An 18,196-nucleotide genomic window follows, 5' to 3' on the forward strand; every position below is an offset into this window, starting at 1 on the left:
CAGACAGACAAACTCCAAAGTAGGGCCAACTGACATGGCACTGAACTCCGTCTGCAATGACCATAGAACCTGTGGTTATCTGCAGCCTTCAGAAGAACCAATACATGGGGTTGTATCTACTTTACCTGTCTCTGGGACTCTGCTGATGAATGCATAAGGACAACCCCTCTGATAACCTCCCGGCTCTTTTTGGGGACTCATAGCCATGTAAACTCATTTGTCCTTTCCATTTCACCCTTGATTCAGGTAAAAAAGCATTTTTAACTCCTGGTATTATACGTAGATTGAGATATTCTGCTGATCCAAGTTGACCCTTTTATTCAAGGTCATTTTCTAGTTACATCATCAGCTGGTACTTAGTAGTAAACCCTCGACGCCAGGGAGGTTCATCCCCGGGAGTCATGTCTCACGCTCGGGGAAAGATAATGCATTTACATGCTGAGTTTGTCCTGATCTATATGAGAACTCTCAATTCGGTTCCATTGGTCTGTGTGTCTCTCTTTGTGCCAATACCATGCTCTTTTCACTACTGTAGCTTTGTAGTATGTTTTGAAGTCAGGTAGTGTGATCCCTCCAATTTCGTTTTTCTTTTTCAATATGTCTTTGGTTATTCGGGGCCTCTTTCCTTTCAAAATAAATTTCATAGTTAGTTTTTCTAGTTCCCTAAACAATGCTGTGTTGATTTTTATTGGGATTGCATTGAATGTGTATATCAGTTTTGGTCGGATAGACATCTTAATAATATTTAGTCTTCTTATCCATAAACAGAGAATATTCTTCCATTTATTTAGGTCTTCTTTGATTCCTTTGAATTGTGTTGTGTAGTTCTCTGTGTATAGTTTTTTATATCATTAGTTAAATTTATTCCTAGGTATTTTATTTTTTATTGACTCTTTTTTTTGTGTGTGTGATATAGCATTTTTTTGTCTTTATTCATTTTTTAAATATTACATTAAAAAAATGAGGTCCCCATATACCCCCACCCTCCTCACTCCACTCTTCCCCCCATAACAACAATCTCCTCCATTATCATGAGACATTCATTGCATTTGGTGAATACATCTCTGAGCACCACTGCATCTCATGGTCAATGGTCCATATCATAGCCCACACTCTCTTTGATTTCCTCCTGAGCTTGCTTATTATTGGTGTACAGAAATGCTACTGATTTTTGTGCATTCATCTTATAACCTGCAACTTTAGTAAACTCATTTATGAGTTCTAGAAGCTTTGTTGTAGACTTTTCAGGGTTTGCTATATATAGGATCATATCATCTGCAAATAATGAAATTTTGACTTCTTCCTTTCCAATCTGAAAGCTTTTTATATCTGGTTCTTGCTTCAGTGCTCCAGCAAGTACTTCTAAGACAATGTTAAATAGAAGAGGTGATAGCGGGCATCCTTGTCTTGTTCCTGATCTTAGAGGGAAAGATTTTAGGATTTCACCATTGTAAATGATGTTGGCCATGGGTTTTTCATATATAGTCTTTATCATGCTCAGAAAATTTCCTTGTATTCCAATATTTTGCAGTGTTTTTATCAAGAATGCATGCTGTATTTTGTCAAATGCTTTTTCTGCATCTATAGATATAATCATGTGATTTTTTTCCTTCAATCTGTTTATATGGTGTATTACATTGTTTGATTTTCTTATGTTGAACCATCCTTGCATACCTGGAATGAATCCCACTTGGTCATGGTGTATAATTTGTTTAATGTGTTGTTTAATTTAATGTGTTGTTTAATGTTTTGTTGAGAATTTTTGCATCTAGGTTCATTAGAGAAATTGGACTGTAATTTTCCTTTCTTGTGGTGTCTTTGTTTGGCTTTGGTACTAGGGTAATATTGGCATCATAGAATGAGTTAGGTAATGTTACTTCTATTTCAATTTTTTGGAAGAGTTTCAGCAAGATTGGTGATAGTTCTTTCCGGAATGTTTTGTAGAATTCACCTGTGAAGCCATCTGGCCCTGGGTTCTTCTTAGTTGGGAGGTTTTTAATGACTGATTCTATATCTTTACTTGTAATTGGATTGTTGAGATCATCAATTTCCTCTTTCATCAATATAGGCTGCTTATGTGTTTCTAGGAATTTGTCCATTTCCTCTGAATTGTCATTTTTGTTGGAATATAGGTTTTCAAAATGTCCTCTTATGATAGTCTTTATGTCTGTGTGGTCAGTGGTGATATCTCCTTTCTCATTTCTTATTTTGTGTATTTGCATCTTCTCTCTTTTTTTTTCTTTGTTAGCCTGGTAAGGATTTGTCAATTTTATTGATCTTCTCAAAGAACCAGCTTTTGGTTTTGTTTATCTTTTCAATTGCTTTCTTATTTTCTATTTCATCTAGTTCTGCTCTTATCTTTGTTATTTCTTTCTTTTTTCTTTCTGTGGGGTCACTTTGTTGTTTTTTACTAATTCCTCCAAATGTGCAGTTAGTTCTTCAATTTTTGCTCTTTCTTTTGTTTTGATGTATGAATTTATGGCTATAGATTTCCCTCTCAGTACTGCTTTTGCTGCATCCCATAAATTTTGGTATGTTGTGTTATCATTTTCATTATTTCAAGGTAGTTATTAATTTCTTTTGAGATTTTCTCTTTGACCCACTGGTTTTCTAAGAGTGTGCTGTTTAATTTTCATGCCTTGGAATGAAATCTGGGTCTCTGGCCCTTCCAGATTTCCAGCTTCACTCCACGGTGGTCAGAGATATTATTTTGTATGATTTTGATCTTTCTGAATTCATTGAGCCTTTCTTTGTGGCCTAGCATATGGTCTATCTTGGAAAATGATCCATGTGCATGTGAGAAAAATATATATCTTGCTGTATCGAGTGTAATGATCTGTATATGTCTATTCGATCCAGCTCCTGTAATATATTGTTCAATGTTTTTGTTTCTTTATTGATTCTCTTTTGTGATGTTCTGTCCAATGTTGATAGTGGTGTATTAAATTCTCCCACTATAATTATAGAGGTATCTATTCTTTTACTTAGTTTTCCAGTGTTTGCCTCTCATATTTAGAGGCACCCTTGTTAGGAGCATAAATATTTATGATTGTTCATTCTTCTTGAAAAATTATCCCTTTCACTAATATGTAATAGCCATCTTTGTCTCTCACAATTGTTTCACATTTAAAGTCTAATTTGTCTGATATTAATATAGCTACTCCTGCCTTTTTTGGTTACTGTTTGCTTGTAATATTGTTTTCCAGTCATTCACTTCAACCTCCATGAATCCCTGGGTCTAAGATGTGTTTCTTGTAGACAGCATATAGATGGGTCATATTTCCTTATCCAATCTTACAGTCTGAATCTTTGACAGGTGAGTTTAATCCATTGACATTCAGTGTTATTACTTTCAAGGAATTATTTATGGTAGACATATTTTGTTTGGACTTTTGTCATATTTTGTTTGTTTGTTTTTCCTTCTCTTTTTGTCTTTTTGTTGCTCTTACACTCTCTTCCAACTCTGCCTCTCCTGTTTTTTTCTTTCTTCCTGCAGAACTCCCTTTACTATTTCTTGAAGGGCAGGGTTCTTTTTGGCATACTCTTTCCATTTCTGTTTATCTGTGAATATTTTGAACTCTCCATCATTTTTGAATGCTAGTTTAGCTGGGGAGAGAATTCTTGGTTGCAAAATTTTTTCTTTTAGTACCTTGACTATGTCATACCACTGCCTTCTTGCCTCCATGGTTTCAGATGAGATATCAGCACTTAATCTTATGGAGCCTCACTTGTATGTGATGGTTCTCTTTTCTCTTGTGGCTTTTAGAATTTTCTCTTTGTCTTGAGCGTTGGATAATTTGACAAGTATATGTCTTGGGGTGGGTATTTTTGGGATTTATGGTGTTTGTGGTGCCTTGTGCTTCCTGGACATGTACATCCATCTTTCTCAGTAGATTTGGGAAGTTTTCAGGTATTATTTCCTCTGACACACCTTCTGTCCCCTTTCCCTTCTCTTCTCCTTCTGGGATGCCTATAATACATATGTCTGTGCATTTTGCATTGTCATTCAGGTCCCTAAGTCCTAGCTGGCCTTTTTCTATCTTTTTATCAATCAGTTCTACTATCTGTTTGATTACAGATGTACTGTCTTCCACGTCGCTAATTCTCTCCTCTGCCTCTTCTAATCTGCTGCTATTTGCTGAGAGTGTATTTTTTATTTCCTGAATTGTGGTGTTCATCATCATCATATCTGTTATCTTTTTGCGTATGTCTGCAATTTCCTCTCCAAGTGTTTTCTTCATATTGTTAGTCTCTTCCTTTACTTCATTAAGTTGGTCTCTAATATATGTTTTGAGATCTTTAATTACTTGTCCAAAGTTCTGCTCCTTTTCCTGGTGTTTAGTTTGTTCATTGGATTTGGCCATGTTTTCCTGATTATTGGTTTGGTTTGTAGTTTTTTCTTGCTGTCTGGTCATCATTTTATCTTGACAGGTATAATCAGTTCCTTAGCTTCTTTGTCTAGTCTAGGGGATTAATTAGTTTTTGTTTGTGCATAAGTGTTATGTCTTCTCTTTGTCACTCTGTTCTTCTTACTCTATTTTCTTGTTGCTGGTTAAGTTCACTTTGAAGGAAAATATTAGGGCCACAGAAAGCAAAATAAGGAAGAAAAGAAAATGTATAAAGTAGTATTGGTAATAAATGTTAACAGAGCAACAATGTGAGATCTAGGAGAATGGATGTTAGACTCATGTAAGTTGTGTAGAGTTATAGCAGTAAGTAGAGTACCTATAATGAAATAGTCAACTGTATATGGGGAAGAATATAGTATGAATTGAAAGGCCAGTGTTTTCATGAGAGCGGGAAAGAGAAAAGAAAGACAATATCAAGAGAGGATAAAAGACAGATAACAAAACAAAGGTATTAGAAATAAAAAGTCAGACAATTCGGGGGCCAAAGAAAGGGAGGTAGAATGTAAGTGAAACAGAAGATGATAAAGGATAGAAAGATGTAGGGGAAAGGGGATAGTGTAGGTGGCCAAAATCAATACACACAGAAAAGATGAAATGGAGAATGAGGAAACACAGTAAGTGTGAAGCACTCTCCATAGCACCTATTATATAAAGAAAATAAAATATAAAAAGAAGAAAAAGAAAGAAGAAAAAAGAGAAGAGAAAAAGGGTGGGCAAAGAAAAAGGCAGGAAACAAGCAAGAAAAAGAAAAAGAGAAAAAAAAACTAAATAAATGAAAAGATCAGGAGACAATGCAATATTAGCAACCACGCCAAAAAAAAAAAAAAAACAAAACAAAAACAAAAACAAAAACAGAACCAACGTTTCAAGCTAGGAATCCTCTTTGCACTTAAATAATATACTTAGGGAGTCATCCTTCCCCTTTTCTCCTTTCCTCACTTCTTTCTCTCTCAGGGCAGCAGGAAAGCTGCCTGAGAGGTCCGGTAGGAGATTCAAGTAGGTCTTTGTTGAACCAACTCAACACAGAAGACTATGACTCTATTTCCAGCCCAAGAGCACCTACACCTCACCAGAAACCTCCAATATGTTATTGGAAGTTTGGATAACACCTCCTACAGTACCTCCACCTTAGGTGTGCTAGGAGAGGTCTAATTGATTATCTGACTCCACCTTCTCCCAGACCAAGTTTCCTATCCCAGGAAGTTTAGGTAAATTGGGCTTTCTCAGCAGATTCGCCTCTCTTTTCTTTCCAGACTCTCCCCAAATCAGCTGGTACACTCCTCCAAGTTCAAGGAGAGAGAGAGGAAAAAAGAAAAAAACACAAAAGGCTGAGGACTAGGGTAATCAAGGTCCTCAGAAGGACCTCAGGGCACAGTGGATTCGGGGATGGGAAGTCCATGATATTGCAGACTCAGGGTGTGTGAGTCTCTGGAGCATGGGCCACCAGGGTTTAGGGGACACAGACCTGGCAACCACACATCTGGTTAACACAGGACCTGGGAATACCACAGGACAAAGAAGCCTTCAGGGATTGCCGCCAGCCCTAGGAGAAGTGGTCCCGCCCACAACTTCTGACCTCCGTGTCAGAAACCCAAAATTCCACCTCTCACAAGAATCTCTTCTCACTCTGTCTCAGCAAATCCACATCCAGACACTTCCTTCCCTGCAAGCCCCCGAAACAACCTGCTCAGGGTTTGGGAATACCCCAGCATAGCAAAGATCCCAGGGATCACTGCAATTGGGCCACCAGTCCTAGGGGGAGGGAGTCCATCCACAACCTCTGACCTCCATGTCAGAAACCCAAAATTCCACCTCTTGCAAGAATCTCCTCCATCACGGTCTCACCAAATCGACATCCGGACACCTCCCACCCTGCAAGCCCCGAAACAGCCTGCTCAGGGCTTGGGAAAACCACAGTTCAACAAAGCCTTCAGGAATCACTGCAGCCCAGCTGCCAGCCCCAGTGTGAAGGGTCCCACCCACAACCTCCAACCTCCGTAAAAGAGACCCAAAATTCTACATCTTGCAGGAATTTCCTCTGTTACTGTCCCAACAAATCAATGTCCAGACACCTCCTGCCCTGGAAACATCCAAAACAGCCCAGTCCAGCAGGACTCCAACCCTGCTCAGCTGCTTCTTTGCAGGAGAGATTATAAGGTGCACTCACTCAGATGCCCTCTTGCCCCCAACATTCCACTTACGTGATTTCTGACCGCTTCAGGGACATCCATCTCACTCAGAATCTCCCCTGTCCTAGAGACCTTTAGTCTCACCCACACCACCTAAAATGGGGAATTCTATTTCATCCCCCAAAAACTATGCCTCTGGGTTGTCTCCTTCATGCCCTTAAGATGCTATATCCAAAAGGAGATCTCAGACCCAAAAAACTCATTTTCTATTCTACTCTGTGTGGCCACAAAGCAATGGACAATGAAGGTCAATGGCCGAACAGCACCTTCAATTTCCAACTTCTCTAAGACTTGGAGAATTTCATCCAGCACAATAGCAGATGGTCTGAAATTCCTTATGTTCAAGTATTTTTTTCCCTTTATAATCACCTCTCCCTTTGCTAGTCCTGTTCCTTTTAGCAAATCCTTCTCTCACACCAAAAGCCCTCTCAGAAACTTTCCTCCTCCTCCTCTAAAACCTCTGAACATCTCGACTTCTATCAGCAGACCAAGCCCCTCCTGTACCCCGTCCCTATGTACCTGCACCCTCGTCTCCATCCTCACCCTCCAACCCCACGTCCACTCCCCCATCACCACCACCTTCTGACCCCCATCTTCCACTGCGCAGCTCTCTGCCCCCCTTCTCTCCCCTCACACACATTCATGAGGACCATGCCCCTCCCCTCCACCATTGCTACCCCCCACCTCTATCCAGGCAAAGCCTGGCCCTTCTTCCCCTCTTAGGTCTACACAGACTCAACCCTCTCACCCTTGAGAGGTAGCAGGAGCTGAAGGAATAGCTAAAGTGCAAGTTCCTTTCTCACTCTCAGGTTTGAGTCAAATAGGAAGCAGGTTAGGATCTTTTTTGAGAACCCTGCCACAGACATTAAGGAATTCCACACCTCACTCACTCCTGTGACCTCACATATCAGGACACTTACATTACCATTGCTTCCTCAACTGCTCCAGAGGAAAAAAACACATTTGGGCTGCAGCTACCACTTTCACAGATTCCATGCACACCCCAGATCCCAATAGATGCAAGCGTACCCCACTGCAGTTCCCATGACTAACCCACTGGCGTTACCAAGCAGGCTCCACTGACCTTGCTCGCACAACCCATTTCTTAACCTGCATAGTGGAAGGCATAAAGAAGGCTGCCAGTGAGGCAATTAATTAGGATAAAATTAGAGATCCACAGAAACCTGATGAAAATCCAGCTGCCTTCAGGAATAGATTAATTGAGTCTCTCCTCAAATATACTAATTTAGATCTTGAGCCAGATTCTGGTCAGCTGTGCTTACACACTCCCTTCATCCCTTAATCTTATCCTGATAGTAGAAAGAAACTACAGAGGTTAGAGGATGGCCTCAAACCCTTCAGAAAGACCTGATTAAAGAGGCCTTCATGGTACTTAGCAGTAGAGAAGAGGCTGCCAAATTGGAAGAGCATAAATGTGTAAGGCTAATGCCTCCCTGCAGCTGCTGCCCTCAGGGTCAATTCTTGAAAACCTGATTCTTCTTCCCTCCAGCCACTCTGGGACCCTGTTTCAAGGGTGGACAGAATGGGCACTGGGCATGTGCCTGCCCTGATCCTGGGCCCCAGCATGACCTTGCCTGGTGTAGTGTATTGTTGTAAAGTTCATTGGCAGCCGGACTGTCTTGAAAGCCCCATTTCCAGGAAAGCTCCTCCAGTGCACCCCACAGACCAGGAGCCAGGACCTTCCTTTCCAGACCTTCTTGGACTGAAGAAAGATGACTGATGGGTTCCAGGTTCAGAACAGCTCCACATCTCCATCAGTAACCAAGTCGAGGGTTAGCATCAAGGTTGGAGTAAGTTGACTTCCCTTTCAAATGACATGGGACCAAATATTCAGTCCTCCTGGAACACTCAGGACCTTTGCCCTCTTCCTCAACCTCTATTGTGGGGATTGATGACATTCCTTCTTCCCCTTTAATTACCAAACCACTCGTATGCTCAATAGAAGTGCTAGCTTTCTCTCATCAATTCTTCATAATTCCTACCTGGCCCTCCCCACTCTTAGGTTGTGACATATTATCCAAACAACACTCCTCCATTTCATTCACTCTCCCATCTTCTCAAACCAACTTCCTTCTCCTCTTATCCACTCCCTATCCCCTCTAACATTCCTGACATTCCTCCTGTACTATGGGCAGAAGTAAGCACTCAGGTCTGGGAGCTAATTCTTCAGTTGCAGCACACCAGCCCCTGTTAAGATGATCTTACCCGCCCCCCCCCCACACAAGCATTCCTCAGTGTCCCCTCCCTCAGTGCTCCACAGGGTCTTAAGCCCACTATGGACAAACTCTGTGCTGCTGGGATTTTGCCCCCAGCCACCTCCTCTTTAACAACCCATTCTGGAAGAAGCCAAAGGGGAGCTGTCCCCTTGTATAGGACTTTGAACAATCAACAAAACCACACAGCCTATCATTCCTTTAGTTCCCAATCCACATAGCGTCTTGTCCACATATGCCCACACACTACACACTACACCATAACTGGACTTAAGGAAGCCTTCTTCACTATCCCCTAGATGGTACTTCCCAGACACTTTCATTTTCATGTGGATGGAACCTGAGGATGCTCTAAACCCCCAGTAGTTAACAGGTCAATCCTTCCCCAGGGCATTAGAGACAGTCCTCATCTTTTGGACAGGGTCTACACCTAGCCCTCTCTGACCTCCAGCTTCCCTCTGTACCCTCCTTCAATATGTCGATGACTCACTCTTCTGCAGCCCCTCCTTACTGAGCTCCATAACTCATATTCTCACTCTGCTTAACCTTCTCAGAGATAAGGGATGTTGTGTCTCCCCAAGCAAAGGACAGTTTTTCAGAGCTGAAGTAACATCTGTAGGTCTCCACCTCTCTGCCTCACATAAACATCTAACCAGGATTGAATCCAACCATCAGGGACCATCCCCTCCCACATTCCAAGGCAGATCTTCTTTCTTTCGTAGGGCCAGTCAATTTTTTCCATCTCTGGATTCCAGATTTTGGACCTTGATCTAAACCTCTACCAAGCTGCTTCTGGAAGCCCCTCATTGCCCTCTACCACTCAAGTCTGCCTTTGGTGAACTTACGGAAGCCTCAGTGACTGCACCACTCTAGCCTTCCCTAACCCCATTGAACCCTTCTCCCTGCATGTGTATACCCAATGTGGACATGCACTAGGAATCCTAACACAGCCCTACTGCCCAATAACTGAGCCATTACTACTTCTCCAGACAGTTAGATCCTGTAACCCTTGGCTGGCCTACTTGCCTCAAAATCCTCACCAAGGCTTCCCTTCTGGTGCAAGAAAGTTTAAAGTATCTCCAATAAGTCATCTCGATGCTTTTCTTCATCCCTTACCTCCTCTTGTAATTCACAGAGCCACTGCATCTGTCTCCTCCACCCACCTTCAAAGCACCCATGCAACCCTTCTACAGAGCCCAAAGTGTCCCTCCACCACTGTGCTCCTCTCAACTCTTCTACAAAACCCCAGAGTCTCCATGCAATGCTGTCCTCTTCTCGGTCCTGCCACCTCCTTCCCACTGAACCCAACCCAGCCTCAGAAATTCCTGATTCTAATTCCATACATGACTGTGGTGAAGTGCTTGATCTCCTTGCCAAACCCCTTCTTGATATTCTAGATGCTGTCTTCCTAATCCTACTCATATGTGGTTTACTGATGGCAGTTCTATGAACCTTAGTGCACCACACAGACCAGATATGCTATTGTTACCTTCACTGAACCTGTTGCATCAGGTCCCCTTTCCCCCACATAACCTCACAACAAGCTAAGCCCACAGCCCTCACCAGAGCACTGGTCAGAGGAAAGGGGCATGCCCTAAACATCCACACTGACTCCAAACACACATGCCACATCCCACACTCACATGTCCCTGTCTGGTGGAGAGAAGGTTCCTGACTTCTAGTGGATCCTCCATTGTGAACCAAGATCTCATCTTACAATCACTCAAAGGAGTATCACTTTCAACCCAAGCCACCATAAGTCACTGAAAAGGGAACAAAAAATTGAATTCTCCCATATCTGTTGGCAATAACCGAAGTGAGAGCACTGGTAACCCAACCCCACTCAGGTTCCCACTCCACTGTCACACCAATTCTCTAGGACTTCCATATTCTGGCCCCTTATACACCTGAGGAAACCTCAAAGTTCACCCTTATTGGAGCAAAGCAAATTGGGGGATGGTTCATGAAGTACAGAAAGATTATTTTACCTGGAAAAAACAGAACATTCTCACCTCCCTGTACAACCAGGACCACATAAGACACAAAGCACTTTCACAACTCTTATCTAGCTCTACTCTGCCCTGAACTCTAAAACATTTAGAAGAAATTAGAAACAGCTGCTATATTTTTCAACAAAATAATATCCATGAAGGCTCCACAGCTCTCTCTTCCACAGCCCACCAATTTAGAGGCTCTAAGTCAGGACAAAACTGGCAACTAGACTTTACCACCTGCCACCTGTGAGGAGGTTAAATACCTCTTGGTCTTTGTAGACATCTTCCCCAGATGGGTTGAAGCATTTCCAGTCACCTCTGAGCAGACTGACATTGTAATTATCATAATTCCCAGATTTGGCCTTCCCTCTTCTCTGCAGTCAAATAACGGGACGGCCTTCACTTCACATCACAAAAGGGGTTTGCTGTGCCTGAGAATTTACCTGGAAGTCGCATATTCCTTAAAGACCTCAGTCCTTCAGAAAAGTTAAGCATATGAATGGGATTCTAAGACAATACTTAACCAAATTCACAACAAGGTTCGGACACCATGGACTCAACTACCTCTAGCTCTCATGAGAATTTTAACTCGCCCTCAAAAACTTCATTTCTGAAACCCCTTTGAAATCAGTATGGATGCCCTTTCACCCTTGCCAATACACCCCCAATCATCAGATTTCAAAAGCAATATAGTGGGCCTAACACACATGCATTCATTCTTGCATCAGCTAACTGGCTCCACTCTTCTTGTGCTGGAACATTCTGCCCCTCACTGCCTATTCATGCAGGTGACTGGTTTACCTAAAGGCCTTTTACCCCAGCCTTTAACCCCAAAGTGGACAGGTCCTTTTCTTGTTCTCCTGACCACTCCCATTACAGCAAACTTTTAAACTTTCTGTCATGGATACACTTTTCCAGATTAAAGCCTCCTCCTTTCCATTCTGTAAACAGCAAATTACTAGACCCTGAGGCTCAGGATAAGTGCACCTGTGAATATCTCAGAGACCTTGAACTTGAAACTCACAAGAAACCAAGGTGACAAGATTCCAATTATCACCAACCCCGTTTCCCTCTAATCTCTCTCCCTTTTCCTTCCTGCCATTCAGTCATAACTACACTTAACTCTGGAGGTGCCAATATGTTAGTTGTTACTCAAGGCCAACATGATTTGTATCATTCTCTCCTCACACTTGACTGACTTTGTCACCCGCTCTCCCCTTTCACTCAAGCAATACCTCAACATCACTCAAGACCTCTGGTTACAAGGAGATCTTTCTAACTTTTACCCTGAAGAAAGCCTCTTCTCCTTTGCCACCCTCTTCCTTTTCTTTACATAATAAAGTCTCTTTATGATGGATGTCCTATATTTTACCCTTCACTCCTCTTTGTACTAACCTCTCAAAACACCCCTTATTATCCCCTAACAGACACCATCCAAACTTTAGCAACTGCTGACTATTCTGACTGCTGGATATGCCCCGAGCATGCCCACACTGAAACTACATCCTCACTCACATTTCATCTAAGCCCAGGAACTCTCCTGCATGTCCACCCACAGCACACTGGCTTTGGAGGCCAGTGGGTTATAGAACCAACCCTCCCCCCCCCCAAGTTGACCAGGATATTAAGATATACTTATCCTCTGTGAGGCCTTAAGCATCTCTTATTCAGGGGAAAATTCAAATTCTGTTGGTATGGTCACAGTCCTATGGATAGACCTTTTTTATGCTTTAAATACCTATCCACATAACCTTATGCAACTACTTTAGGATGTATACCCACAACATCTTGTAATCATACTCTACATTTAACACTACTACACTGCACTGGAAGACAGATTCCAAAGTGCCAAACAAGCATCTTAATTCAACCCTATTTGGGGATGACTGAGACACCAATCAAACACTGCCTACATGAGTAAGCAGTAAAAATTATAATGAAAATATACTGTGCTTCCATAGCTCTTATAGACAAACTGAGTTATTTGAAGTAAGAACACAATCAATTGGGACAACTATACAATTTAACCAGATTAGAACCTAGGAAAAAAGAAATTCTTCACTTCTCTTTTCTGAAATCTCCTCTGTCAAACTAAACTAACATATGATAACTTCTGAACCCCACTACTCTTTTTATGTGTTATGTAGTGCGGTCACCCCTCGGGCTGAAGTGTGGCCCGGCGGGGGAGCGGCCGCGACAGGCCAAGCCGCTGCCCCCATAATAGGGTGGCTGGTCTGACTCACCGCCACCCCTGAAGGAAGCTCGGCATGGGCGCAGAGAGCCCTCGGGTCTCCCCTTCTCGGCAGCCATGCTTCCGCGGCCGCCCCTCCTCCCGGATGGCGCCACCCGATCCCTTGTGGGGCCGCACCCTTCTTCTTCTTTCTCCCTGCTCAGGCGCAGGGCGGAAAATTCCAGTCTGCCCTTTTCCCCTCCCCCGACAGCAGCAACAGCCAGGCGTGGGCGGGAAACTCAAGTCTGCCCTCCACCCCAGCAACAGCAGCCACTAATCCCTAAACCCTGCCCCTTCCCCCATCAACAGCGACAGCCAATCCCTAACCACCACCCCTCCCCCATCCAGTACCGCCCACTGACCTTTCGCCGGCAACCAATCAGAACAGGGCGTGGCTTCGACCAATCAGCCTTCCCCAGCCCCTATAAAACTGTTGCCTCTCCCTCAATAAAGTGGACCTGCGTGTTTACCTCGTCTCCGCGGTAGTTCTTCTGCTGTGCGCCCTCCAGTCCTGAGAGCCCCCGACAAGGGCCTGGCCTCCCTTGTCCCCAGTTCGTCGCCTGCTTCTCCGGGCGACCCCTTCATCGCCGGCTTTGCCGGGCGACCCCGTCAGCCGAACCGCGCAACCCCTGTGAGACCGATCCCTCATCTGCTGCCGGACCAACCCCTCGTCCCAAGTGGGACCGACCCCTCGTCCGCAGCCAGACCCCACCTCTACCGACCGAGCAAGCTGCCGCAATGTAGTATATGGTGGAAACCAAATACTCAACATTCTCAACCACCTGCATCTTATTTCATTCCCTCAGACCCCTCAACAGCACTAACCTTGTGGACACAGGCTCCTATTTTCTGGTGGAAACACTGCAAACCTAACACTCCCATAGTGTGGAAAGGAATGTGTGCTATAGTATCTTTTACTCCTAACACTACCATCTTAAAACCCCAAGATATGGTCTCTTCTGGACAAATATCCAATCTTGGTTCTTTTCTTAAAACCTCACTTCAGCCTCAATAACTGAGGGAACAGAAAAAAGAGGCACTTCCTAGGGGACCCAGAAGTTCAATATCATGCCCATGATAACCCAATCCTAGAAAGGCATAGGGCACACCATCTTTAGCAGACTGTTCTGGTTTTAGGAATTCCAATGTTAGAATGAGCAGTCCTAAGTATCTCCCTCACATGACTGCTGCCCTGTAAAAAACAACCATCAGGCCACAACCAACAACTGGAAATTAACAGCCTGGCATCAGTTGTCATACAAAATAGAAGAGCATTGGACGTCTTCACTGCTGTGGCAAGAGGCACCTGTGCAGTCATAAATGAAACTTGTTATTTCTGTATTAACAGAATTTGCAGGTAGAAGAAAATATCAACATTTTGAAGGAAAACATAGAAATCACTCAGAGGAACTGAAACCACAGCTACGGAAATCAGTCATGGTTATCCTCACTTCTCTTACTTCTCTTCACCCATAAAATCCATCCTTTCACCCATTAGAACAACACCACTGACAGCACTGCTGCTGCTGCTTTTTGGTCCTTGCTCTTACATCCAATTCATACACCGAATCATACGGTCAACAGCTCAGGAACACAAATGGCCTCTGTTTAGTTTTTGTCTCTTACAGCCTCTTGTCCAATTCACATGCTAAATTGGACAGTCAACAACTCAGGAGTATGTGAATGGCTTCTTTTTCTGTGAGAACAACAATACCAACCTCTGCAAGACCAGAAGCCAAAACCCACCAGCCAGGACAGAAGGCAACATCTCTCCATCTGCAGGCAGCAGGAAGTAGCCAGACTGAGTCGAGGTCCAGAATCCCTCACCCTCCTATTCTGCCCAGGACTCCCATTACTCAGGTTCTTCATCATATATAAGTATAATTAAAGACTTAGGAAGGTTAGAGGTTCCCCTTATAAGGTTTTCAAGGATTAACAGGCCAAAAGACTCTGACTGACTCCCTGTAACATAAATCCAAGAAAGGCAGCTTTCATCCAAAACCGACTGAGCAGCCCACCCCACCCTCCCCAGAAATAAACAAAGTGGAGTGGAGCAGATAAGGGCTTTCACCCTCTCTGGGCCCAGGTACTACCCACTCCTTCCCCATTTTAAGAATACTCTACCTCCTTGCCCACTTTCCCCTGGCCATTTGGTCTGAGGCTGTACTTGGTTTCCCCATCTATTGATGTAATGTACAAAGTCATACCCACCAACCTGAAGGGGCAGGCTAAAGTCTATTCTTTAGGCCCCTCATTGGGAGAACTTTCCCCCCAAATTCCTGCCTGTAATTGTCAGCCTCTGTGTCCCAGTGAGCACCATTTCTATAACAGTGTTGAAAGAGGAGACACAATTTTGACTGGATGTTGAAAAGGAGCTGGAGAGACAGAGCTGCACAAGACAACACATGGATATGGCTGTGAAGACTCTAGAGAAGAGTGTCTGAGAAGCAGGTGCCTTGGTTTTCCATAGCATGAGCTGAATGCTCTCAGGACTCTCAAACATGAACTTGCTTTTGAACTGCAGAGTTTAGACTTAGGAGTAAATCAGAAATGTGAACTAAACAGTCACTTGGAAGAGACAACTAATCAGATTGCTGCCACCATTAAATGACCCCAACAAAGATGGTCCCAGGCTGGGTGAGGCCATGATTCTGCTAAGCTGGAAAACCAACTCTCCTGAGACAAACTCTTGCAAAACCGAAGGGAGAAATAGATATCGCTACAATAGTAGTTGGAGACTTCAGCACACCACTCACATTATTAGATAGAACAACTAGACAGGAGATCAATAAGAAAACAGAGAACTTCAACAATAAGATAAATGAATTAGACCCAAAAGACATATACAGAATGTTGCATCCCAAATCAGTTGGTTATAAATTCTTCTCAAGTGTTCATGCACCTTCCTCCAGGATAGACTACATGTTAGGTTACAAGACAGGTCTCAAAAAATATAAAATGATTTAAAATTACAAAGCACCTTCTCAGATCATCATGAAATGAAACTGAAATCAGTAATAGATGGGGAAGGAGAAAATCTGCAAGTGTGCAGGCTAAACAACACACTCCTAAACAATTAAGGAACAAAGAAGAAATTGTAAGTGAAATTAGTAAATATATTGAGAAAAATGAAAAAGAGAACAGAACTTTCCAAAACTTATAGGATGCAGTGAAGGCAGAATAGAGAGAGAATTTTATAACCTTAAATGCATATAGGAAAAAAGAAGAAAGAGCTAAAATTAAAGACCTAAATAAATTAAAGGAGAAACTTGAAAAAGAACAACAAACTAATCCCAAAGCAAGCAGAAGGAAAGAAATAATAAAGATTATAGCAGAAATAAATGAAATTGAGAAAAAAAAAAAAAAAACAATAGAGAAAATTAACAAAACCAAAACCTTGCTCTTTGAGAAGATCAATAAAATTGACAAATCTCTAGCTAGACTAACACAGGAAAAAGAGAGAAGAAGCAAATAAATAAAATCAGAAATGAAAAGAGGGGTGCTAGTACTAACCCCACAGAAATAAAAAGGATCATATGAGCATATTATTAGAAATTGTATGCCAGCTAACTAGACAACCTAGATGAAATGGATAAATTCCTAGAAATACACAAACAACCTACCTTGACACTACAAGAAATAAAAGAACTTAACAAATCAGTCACATTTAAAGAGGTTGAAGCAGTCATCAAAACCTCCCAGCAAGGAAAAATCCAGGACCAGATGGCTTCATAGGTGAATTCTACCAAGCTTTTTCAGAAAAATTAACACCAGTCCTGTTTAAACTATTCCAAAAAATTGAAGAGGAGAAAAAATTACCTGACATATTATATGATGCCAACATCAACCTAATACCAAAACCACATAGAGATACTACCAGAAAAGAAAATGACAGACCAATCTCTGCAGTAAATAAAGATGCCAAAATTCTATGCCAGGGTGGTTCAACATAAAATCAATTAATGCAATACACTACATTACCAAATCAAAGGAAAAAAACACACAGCCATCTCAATTGATGCAGAAAAGGCATTTGACAAAATCCAGCATCCTTTCTTGATAAAAATACTTCAAGATAGGTATTGTGGGGTCCAGTGGGTCCCTGGTCCTGGCATCCTTCCACAGGTCTGTGCTTGAGCCCTGTGGGAAGGACTGTCCTCTTAGGTGTTTTAAAATGCCAAGCAGTTCAGCTTGTTTGATCCTCCTATTTATATATCTCAGAAGTCTGTTGAAACTGAAATTTCTCCTGAAGAAACTCTTCCTGGCATTTACAGTGGACTCCTGTATACTCTGCTCTCCTTCCTCTAGGCTCAGAAGAGTCTGAAGCTGGTCTGTGGCCATGGACAGTGTGGTTGCCACGCAGCAATGGTGCATAGAGCACCTGCTCCTCCATCCAGTAAAAGCACAGTCAGGGGAGGTGAATCCCTCATAAGTCAAGTGCATGGCTTCCAGACTGGCTTTAGGGACAGCCTGTGAACAGTCATAGAATGTGATAGAGATTTGGAGAGGAAGAAAGAGGGGGCATATATTATGGAAAGCCTCTACTTGTCAGGGCTTCTGTAGATGAAGAAAGAGACGGGCTTCTCTGATTTTTGGATTTTCAGGCATGTGGCTGATTCATTATTTAGTTTCACAAAATGGGGATGAAAATAAAAGTAGATTTTTAAAAACAGTAGGATAAAATATTCTTACAGGTATCCTCCTATAGATTTTGGCTAACTACTGTGATAGCAGAATCTGAAATTGTACGGAGTCTGATCAGGAGATGTGGACTATTTGTAGTTTAGGAGGAGGGCCTCCCTGAAGAATGAGGAGAGTAGGGTGGAAAGTGTCCATTGAGATTGGGAAAATAAGAGCTTATTATTTGTATTTGAGTAAACAAAGAAATTAACTTTTCCCCTGACTGACCTGGGTCTCCAGGATTTGGAACCTTGCCTTTTCCAGTCAGAAGTTTGCTTAGAAAACCCAGAGAAGTGCTATTTCTCTCTCAGAGCTTTCAGCTGAGATAAGGCCATTTTATCTCCTTTGTCCTATGGTGTGTAGGTGCCTAACTTTTATGTTATGCTCCAGAGTTTGTAGAGGGTATTCACAAGCAGGATTTCATTTCATCATTACAGTAATCACTCTTTCACCCAAAATT

Source organism: Dasypus novemcinctus, chromosome 22 (genome assembly GCF_030445035.2).
Source record: "Dasypus novemcinctus isolate mDasNov1 chromosome 22, mDasNov1.1.hap2, whole genome shotgun sequence".
NCBI classification, from domain to species: domain Eukaryota; kingdom Metazoa; phylum Chordata; class Mammalia; order Cingulata; family Dasypodidae; genus Dasypus; species Dasypus novemcinctus.